Here is a 10,318-nt window from a genome sequence, read left to right on the forward strand (position 1 = left end):
CCTTCCTGCTCACAGGACGCCTTCACCCATGCGCAACCTCCTCGTGCTCCTTCCCTCCATTGACAAGCTCAGCACATGTAAACACATTGGCCGCGCTTGCCACCTGCGAAGCGCCTCCCTCATGCGCCCGTGCGAGTGCGCGCAGTGCATAGTAGCGTGAGATGTGCTGAAACACAGGTGGAAAGAGCGCTGGCCTCTCAGTGACCCAAACTGGCAGAAAATGGAAAAAGCACATGGAAAACTGATGATCAGCCAGAAGATGAGGGACGCCCAATTTGGATTGATGCTTATCCTTCTGAAGATCTAGTTGACTTTCAACGTGGCCTCAAACTCAAAATACATGTATTTTAGGCCCTCCAAAATGACCAACTCCGACTGAAATGAGCCCCACTTGGGGGCGGCGTGCGCGGACGGGCGCTGTGGACCTCCGAAGGGATGTGGGCAGAGCATGGCGTCAGCGTTTGCCGGGCGCGTTCCGATAGGTGTACACTGTACGATGGCCCTTCAGCAACAGGCGCCTCTTTCCATTCGACACAATGGAAAGGCAACGCAAATGATCACGCGTTGGGTGTCGAGCTGTACTTTTCACAGGTGCAGCCTGTGAAAGCTTTGGGAATAACACGTCCGACCCAAGCGGCACACTTGGTAAAATGTTGTTTGGAAAGTGTGGGGGGTGCAGGGAGGTCTTCTTCATAGTGGAAGGGGCTTAACCTTGAATTTACCAAAGAGGAAGGCAAAGGGAAAGACACGAAATTGAATTCAGCTGAAACACATAAAAATACACAGGAACTGTGCAGTGTTTCCCCAGTACATTGGTGGTAGTTTCACTGCTTCATGGCTGAATTTTCAACGGAATAAATCTGTCTCCTTTTTGTTTTCTTTTCTTTGTTTTTTTTCCCTTCAAATGATTTAACTTCACGTGACTGCACGTCCACTAGTCAATTTAAACAGCCTCATGGGTGCGGCCGCAAGATGCAAATGACTTAATTGGCAGTCATTTGTGGCCTCGAAGCATCGTATCGGTTACGATTCTTTTAAAGAATGGTTTGCATTTTGGCAACATGGCCAAGAATTCAACAATTGTTGCAAATGTGTGTCTTCTGGTTCAAATGTACATATTCGAGGGGTAACAAAGATGACCCCCTAACCCACACACAAAAAAAAAAAAAAAACCCCAGTGAGGGGCTAAATAAAAAAAAAAGTTGTCCATTTTGCATTGAAAAACCTGTTTTGTTTTTAAAATATCTGTTTCAATACAAGTGTTTCCTCTACATCTTCTCATGCGTGCCTTCCCTCCGTCGCTCCCCCATCAGAGCATTCCCGCAGGAGACGACCCGAGAGCACCGGCGTATCAGTGTACCTCCGACCGCCGAACCTCGGGCCCTCCCTCTCCCCGCATACACGCAAAGAGGAAGCAAAGGAGAGAAGTGGATCCGTGTCCCAGAGATCGGGCGTCTGTCTTGACGCATCAGGAAGTGAGAACGTGACGGCGGCCCAACAGCAGGAAGGCTGTTACGCGTAGCGGCCGACTGGGCCTCGGCGGACGGAGGTGTCGTACGTGTGAAGATCGCAGCTTCGCGCTACCGGCGAGTGGGCCGGATGCTCCAAGTGGCTGAAATGGCGCAGAGAAGCGTGCGCTGATCTGTCCCGTGTCTGCCGGGACTTTAAAAGCTACCCAGGCTGGGTTCGCACAGCATGTCCTTTTCCAATTTGCTGCGAAAACCCAACATTTTCATGTCCCGTCAAGTCATTGAGCTTCCTGCCTTTTAGCCTTTGACAAATTTCAAACTCAGCTTTTTATACACACGTTGAAAAAAGAGAAAAGAATAGAATAGAACTTTACTGTCAGAGTATACTGTACACATTTCAACTTTTTTTTAAACTTCATTTACAAATAACCTGGCCCGTATGCCTCTTTGAAAAAACAAAACAAAAAATAAATACTATGGCCCTCAAGCACATGATGATGGAGGCTACCTGGTGGAAAATAGAAAATGACTGCGAGGTAAAATATGGCAGAACATCTTTGGCAAGTGCTTCTCATATCCTACGCGAAAAGATCACACGGTGCGGCCTCACAATAGGGTAACCGCGTCACATTTGCAGGGGGAACGGGGAAGCTTTTGGCATTTCGGGAGAAGAGGTGCAGGCGGGCGGCGTTTTTTGGTCGCAGTAATCACACACTCTTGCTGTGTTAGCGTCGCCTCAAAAAGGTTGTGCGTTAGCGTATTTGACAGCGCTCCAGTCCTGGCTGTGATGTTGACGCTAGTGCATGGGGACACATCGCCCAAAGCACAGCGAGAGCTCGGGGGGGGAAGGGCATCCTAAGCTTCCCAAATAATCTGATCCAATGGAGTTGTGCGTTCAACGCATCTGCCGCCACGGAACGAACGGATGTGCTCGGCCGAGCCCAAACAAACGAGAGTACAGACGCACGGCCGTCACGGTAACGCGTGACCTCACAGACCGAGCGGCAAATAGCTCGAGACTTCGTATCGTTAGTTAGCATATGCCAGCTGCTGTGCGCCAGGGCGCGGAACGTCGCCCGGCATCAGAGGAAACCGCCTGCCATCAAAGTTTTGGGCCTCAAAGTTTTGTCGGACCCTCTGCCTCGATTGGTCAAGGGGGCATTGTTTTTCGGGCAGCGGTTTGCAAACCTTCGGGAAATTGCTTTTGCTCTTGAGAAAGAGTTGCAGGTGCTGCCAAGCTAACGCGACGAAGAATAAAGGTTACTTTCCAGATCGAAAATGAAGTTTAATGTTTGGGTGGAGCAGTGGGCTTGATTCCTTGGGGGGGGGGGGGCAAGAGTCTTGCAACATTTTGGTCAGCCTCACTCCCCAAAACTTGCTTTCGACCATCTTCAGGGGTCACACTGGATCTGGTCAGGACCAAGGTGCAACTGGGTTTTTATTTGACATCTGTGGGTAGATTACGTCGGCACCATGTTTGCATAGGGGGCGCCGACCGGCGACCTTAAGCCACTTGCGGGCGAGCGCCAATTCGTCTCTCCTCAGTTCATGCTCAACAACCTCCCGTGCTCTTCCTTTCGGAGCCCATCCTCCTGATTGTCAGCTGACTTTCTGACGTCCACCAGCCCCTCGGTGTCTTGTCCATCTGCGTATCTGTCTCCTGTCTGGCCTCCAGCCCCTCCGTCCCTAACCTATGTCTGCTTCTCCAATCTGTCCATCGCTCTTGTCTTCATCCTCTGGCCTGCTGTCGATGCGTGTAGCTACAAAAATTGTGTGTGTGTGGGTGTGTGTAAGCAGAAGGGGTGTGAAGACAGCTGTCACGCTGTCTCAGGATCATATGATGGCTGTCAGACATGCTGTAAAGTAACTGGCATCCAACCCCCCCCTCCCTCCCCCGCCCCTTTTCCTTTTCCAGTAGCGCGTACCACGCACATCACTTTTGCTTTTTCGATCCTTTTTTAAAATGAAAAGATGGAAAGGATGTTGTCGTGTAAACAAAACTATTGTGCCACATGCGTTTGAAGTAATTGGGTGACCAATCTTCATGTATTGTCCGAAATGATTGAAAAGATGACATTTTTGAAGGGTACCAAGTGGTGTTGTCCGACTCCTATTCAAGATATCCTTTATTTGTCCCACACTGGGGAAATTTACAATAATAATAATTTAAGTCATTAAACAAGATCCATCTAATAAATTGCCTCTCGACTGGCACTCGTAGGAGGGAGCACAACCACTAACTCCAACTCTGGCATCCCTTCACTGGCTCCCTCTACATTTGAGAGTTCTTTTGAAGATTTGTGTTCAAATCTTCAAATGACCCGGCCCCACCTGAGCTCTCGGAGCTCCCCCGCACTTGGCTCAGGTCTGCATGGGACCAATCACCATTAGTGGTACCGAGAACTAAATGAGGGTTCTGAGGGCATGGAGCCTTTTCCCTCTCTTTGGAATGAACGCTGGGCAAGCCCCCTCGCCGCCCATCCCTCAAACTCCTCTGAAAACTCATTTTTATTCTTTGGCTTTTGACTCGGCGGAAGACTTGATTTTTCGTTTGAGTGTTTTTGTGCTTTCCGCCGTCTTTGTTATTACTTTCTTATTTGATTGTTTGTTGTCGTCGAAATGAGTTTTGCTCCATGTACAGCACTTTGTCCACAGCGGCGGTTGCTTTATAGTGCTCGAGAAATATAGCCGAGTCGAGTTTGGTTGGTCACCGAAAGGCCGCTAGGTGGGTCACCGCTGGGGTAGGTCGATAGGTAGGTAGGACTCCTTTGTTGTGTTTTCTCATCGCCGGTCCAAATGTAAAACCAATGCGCGTATCATCGATCTGTTTTGGACCATTCTGTCCGGCTAACTTCCTTCAGGTCGGCGGGTCTCCCTCAGGCCCGCCGGAGCTGTCGTTTCGGCTTAGCGCGGGCCCCGGAGGTGGCCGAGAGATGAATAAGTGACGAGGCCTCATATTGGACTCATTTTATATGTAGGGAGGCAAAACAACCACAAGCGGGTGCTTGTTTAGCTCTTTATATGACAGAGAGCCCGACTTGACATATGCACACAAGCACTTGCAAGAGACCTGCTGCCTTTCGTACTGAGCTTCTAATTAGACGCACACACACGTGCGCACACACTCACAGTGGACCCTGGAGAGAGGCCTCAAACCTGCCTGTCAGCTGCAGTTAGATCACAGTGTACTGAGTTCACAACACACACACACACACGCACGCGCACACACACACACACACACACACACACACGCTTCAGAGGGAACTTATGCTTCACATGAATAATTTATTTTCAATAAACTGACTGAACTGCCCAATCATCACACATCAACATGGAGAACTTCATGTAATTCATCCGCAAACACATTTGTGCATTGGTGAGGAGGTCGGCGGGCGGGCCGGTGGGTCAGTCGGCCGGGAGCTAGAGAGTAGGCGGGTTACCGGTAGTTAGGTAGGGAGGCATGTAAGTTGGTTGGTAGGAGGTGCTTTGGCATATTGCAAGCATGGTAGGTTAGTTGGTATGGAGATATGCAGGTGAGTGGGTTGTTAGGTCAGCAGGTGGTGGACAGTTATGTCGCTAGGTAAGTGGATAGGGAGGCAGAGACGTGACTTGGTAGTTCGGTGGGTTGGTCGGTTGGCTTGCTAAGTAGGTGAGGTAGGTACATAGATAGGTGGATTGGATACAGAGGTTGGTACTAAGGTGTGGTAGGTAGGTAGCAAGCTAGGTCAGTCGATCAGTAGGTGAGCGGGTGAGTCACCGCATGTGATGTTAGGTTGGTGGCCATCTTTGTCAGTAAGTCTTTATTTACCATGAACTTTGAAGGACTCAAAAGGCAAAACAGTGTCGCTCTTGAACATGTCATTACTGAGCAAAATGAACATTCCTTCCCTCGAGTACGACGGACCAAACAGAGCAAGACCACAAGCGTGAGGATGAGGAGCAAGAGGAAGAAACGCTGGCTGGCCTTCTCCTCTCGCCTGCTCAGGGAGAAGATCGTCCTTGCTTTGGTGAATGATTTCTTCCGGCTGAAGCGTTCCTCCCGATATCGTTCGGGGACCGATTGCTTGTAGAGTGCCGGCATTCCCCGGGTCACCTTGGCCGACGGGGCTCAGGCAGTCGGCCGATCGATGCCCTTTATTGCCATCTGACTTGCCATTCAGGTTGTTCTTGTCACGAGAGGTTGTGCAGAGCGCGGCTCTGGTCCCTCTTCAACTTTGGACGCAAACATGGTCGAAGCCACTTGGTACAGCGAGAGAGTTGGAACGAACTCTAGAGGTAAAGGATCTTTACTGAAGTTCGCACGATCAAGAGTCTCGTACTATTTGTTGCCTTCAGTTAAAAATTCTACGATCTCATAAAATGATCGGATCAGACATTGTGACTGCAACGTTGTAAAATACTCAATTCAACAAAGCTGAATCATTAAAAAATATAAGCGGTTAATTTTAAATAAAATCTTCATTTGGATTCAATTGTTCCCAATCAAAATGTGTTATTTTATTTCAGATTTTACGTCCACGTTTTTCTTTCCTTTTTTTAAAATCTACGAATGGACCGGCCCATCTGTCCGTTTCAAAAATCAAATGTGGCCCTGGAGCACAGAGGCTGGCCTACTCCTGCTTCCAACTTCTTTGCCCAGTCACGAAGAAGTAGCACCTTCGGACTCCTTCTTTCGCTTAAGCCGAGTTGCAGTACCGCCCTCTGGCTCTAGGTGGTAGTGTGGCCCCACTGTTCGAGCAACCGGCCATCCCGTGACCGCGATGACGACACAAGACGATGCCGGTGAACCCGCGAAGTGACACTGCTGGGGACGGTGCTATGACCGTGCTTCCTTCGGTAGGAGCTGAGGGCGTTTAGTTACACTCCGCTGCAAAGAGTACAAAGTGCTTATTTTAAGCCACTGTGTTAGGATATACTGTCTGGTTTGGATAAACAGGTAGGTAGGTAGGTAGGTTGAAATGTATGTCATTAGGTGGCTCGAATAGGATGGGTGACTAAGTATGTAGGTAGGTTGAGGTCATAAATTGGTGGCTACACCAAGGCCCGGTGTTGACAAGCATGGATGATCTCCAGCACCTTTGACCATGTTTAACTGCCAAATTCACTCGCTTGAATGCGCCCACACACCCTCTTCTAAAATAGGCTCCAGCTTGGCTAGGAGAAGAATTTGGTTACTGTATGTAAGTTGAAGGGTTCATTGTTTTTAGTTGATAGCTCTACTTTAAGAATGGGCAAAAGGAGAGATGGAATATCCTTTAAACGCAGCTTTTATTTTTCTCAGCGTCTGCTCCGCAATTCCCGAACGAACACACCCTTTTCCGGTAACGAAAACACTTCCTGCTTCTCTTCAGCCAATCAGGCGCAAGCAACATAAGAATTATTAAACAGAATATAATTTAGGTAACTACTGTATAACATACAGGAATATAATGCTCAAATATAAAATGAAAATAATTAATAATTTAACATAAGCTTACGCTGTATATGGTTTTGCTTGTTGTGCTTGACTGAACAAATAAAGATTTTCAAGACAAATACGAACTCTTGCTTTCATTATGCTGTTCGCAATGATGTAGGCCACTCCACAAAAGTTTAAACCACGTTCATTTGCCTCGCATTTGCAGCTGACTGCTGGGAGAACGCTGACACTGGCTCATTTGCATACTGAAGGCTGATTGGAAAACAGCCGTCCCACTCAGCGAGCCGGCAGCAGGCCGATAACGCTGAGCAGAGCGAAAAAGGGGACATGGAGCCGAGTCGAGAAACAGCTTGATACGTTCTACATTTGCGGGGGCAAGCGAGAAATTAAGACAGGAAGAAGTGGAGCGGAGGAGAGAGGCGGGAGATCATAAAAATATGTGAAATATCATGTATTGTGGGGGGGGGGGGGGGGGAGATCACATCGTTGATTTGCCCCTGTCTAGACCCGGCCGGTCCTGGGGTACGCAGCTGTCACGTGACATCAATGTTCCCTGACGTTCGGATTTTCATGTCATATTGACACTGAACGGACATCAGATGCCCACTGGAGGGATGTAGTGGTGGGTCGCTAGGTCTGGCACCCATTGGTGATTGGTGTTGGCAGAAACGATCGCCTTGCCAATCCACTCGAATGGGTTACTCACCACCACTGACGCTCGAGGCAACACTCGGACCACTCCATTCAGGAAGTCCAAACTAGGGCGGAGGTTACGAACCCCTTACATGAGGCTCTCTCGCGTGTTTCGCAGGTCAGGTGATTGGAAATTGTTCAATGTGTTTCATTAAATGACACGTTTTGCATGATTTCTGTGAGGACAATGTAGGACCATCTTGCTACAGCTTGAAGTGAGACTTAATAATGCTTCAAATAAACTGTGTGCTCGCATTATAAACTTGGGCTGATTTTATTTGTGTCATAAGTCTCTATTCAATATTTCTTTTGACATATAGGGGGCTTGAATTTTGGAACCTATCATCATGTAACGTGTTACGATCCCATGTTTTAGACAGGCGTGAAACTGGTTTTGGGCTCCGTGTGCATGTCTGATGTTGTTCACTGTGCTTCAAACGATGCAAAGGGAGTTCGTGTGAAAGCTGAGATGCACAGAAAATTAGAGCAGGGGTGTCCAAAGTCAGTCCTTAAGGGCCGCTGTCCTGCCTGTTTTCCAGCAATAGAACATAATCTGGATCGTTCTATTGCTGCTTCAGAAAAACAGCCCAGAGCTGGACATGCCTGAAATTAGAGCGACCGAGTGAGAGAGGGAGAGATATCCTTGATATTCAGTAAACAGTTAGTTAATGACTCTAATTCCATGAAGAAGGTGGAGCATCTTGCCCCCGTCCCATAACATGCATTCAAATGTATGCTACCTCATTTTTCAACCATTTAACCAAGAAGCAGACCCCCCCCCCCCACACACACACACACATACACACACACGCTACTCATCAAAAGAGTCCTCAAGAGAGCAAGTACAAAAAAACAAAAAAACAGGAAAAATGTCATGCAAATCAAATGAGCGTTGTACATTTGCGGCCACAATTTGCCAACAATTATCATTTCAACCCGTCTCCTCGGCAGACAAAAGCAAGGCGCGCCCTCCGAGGAGGCAGGAAATCAGCTTTTCAAGAGCTCTTGTGCTTGAAGAGCGAAAGGGCAAGGTGAGGCGGCGTGATTGCTCAGTGATTAGGCCCGAGTGGAAGGGAAGCCTCACGACCGCCTGCGGGTTTCTCTCTCTCACACACACACACACACAAACAGACTGCGCAATAAACAAAGAAAGAGCACTTGATTCTCTGTTGAGCCACTCGATTGTTTTAGGGAAACATCATCAAGAAAATTGATCTCGCCGCCTGCTTCCGCACACGGTGGTTAATTAAAGCAGCACGGCGAGTACAGCATACAGGATTTGTATATGTTGTATCGTAATAACGCAGTAGCGGAGATTGGACAAATCCAAGCAGACCGTTTACCACCAAAACACAAATACAATACATGCTGATTTATATTGTGCTTTCACAACAGCGGCAGCTGTAACAAAGCGCTTCACAAAACAGTTAACATAAAGTAAAATAAATAAACACAACACATAACATAAAACACGGACAGTCGTGCAGTGCTAACCACTTTTCCGTCATACGCTTTGTTGTTTGAAGCAGTTTGAGATGAAAGAGGAGAGAATCAAATGGTCCTCTAACCAGTGGATCAGAGACGTCATGCTCAAAATGTGCACAAAAATGATACACGTTTGGTTCGTGGTGTCATGATTTGGTTTGGGACCAACAGGTGGCACTGTAGGGCTCCCCCTGCAGTTGCACACCTGTTGGTCATTATGTAATTATTAGTTGTATTCCGTCACGTAGCAAGGTGGTGGTGGACCCCAAAAAGCAGGCAGGAGGGAGGAGCAGGGTGTATTTGAAGAAGTGTATTGATAAAACACAGAGAAAACTAAATCCAAAAACAAACAGTCCAAAGTAGCAAACAAAAATAACAAGTGAAGCTAAAACAGAACCGTGACCAAAACATGACCGAAACAAACCTGACAGCAGTAAAGGAACAGCAAACAAACGAACATGACATTAGCAAACAGCAAACAAACAAACATGACAGTAGCCAAGAGCAAACAATGACCCGACACCGAGTGTTCGGGCAGGAGTCCTTTTGTACACTAATTACCTAATGACCAACAGGTGTGCAGCTGCAGGGGGGGCCCTACAGTGTCACCTGTTGGTCCCAAACCGAATCATGACACGTGGATGATCTGCACGCCGTTTTCAGCGCCCAGAAAATGCTGATATCTACAAAGTAAACATTTTCAGTTACTCGATCGACTTCTGACAACATATATTATTTGATTGATTATAAAATGTCGCTGAGGGTGGCAAACGTTTTGCCATCAGTTTTAAAGTTGAAATGTGTCAGTTTGACCCATCACATTTCATGCGTATGACTAACTGTGATTCCCAAGATACAACAAGGCAAATACACGTTTTCAAGTTCCTATGTATTATTTCTTTTGTTGTTGTTAACCATCCTGCTATGTTGCGTGTCCAAGTGAACAGTTGAAAGTTCCAAATTCCAGAAACTTTTCATTTCAGGTCTCATCTGGACAGACGTGAGCATTCGATAGCTTTGGCGTTCTTTCAGCAGTTTTGTTAGCCTAGCATTGCAAATTGCCAATAGAGCAGTGTTGCAAAATTACCACTCGGCAAAACGAGCGGCAGTTTGAGAAGCTTCACGGCCGGCACACGACTCCAATGCAAAGAGCAATTTTTGCTATTGGTGGCCCCGAGGCGGATGAAAATACGGAACTCTTCATTTGCGCAAAGCAAACTTAGATTGCAAGCAATCACACTTGTTTGCGGTT

The sequence above is a fragment of the Hippocampus guttulatus genome, chromosome 10 (assembly GCF_054856545.1).
Source record: "Hippocampus guttulatus isolate MCC_2025c chromosome 10, RoL_Hgut_1.0, whole genome shotgun sequence".
Lineage (NCBI taxonomy): Eukaryota > Metazoa > Chordata > Actinopteri > Syngnathiformes > Syngnathidae > Hippocampus > Hippocampus guttulatus.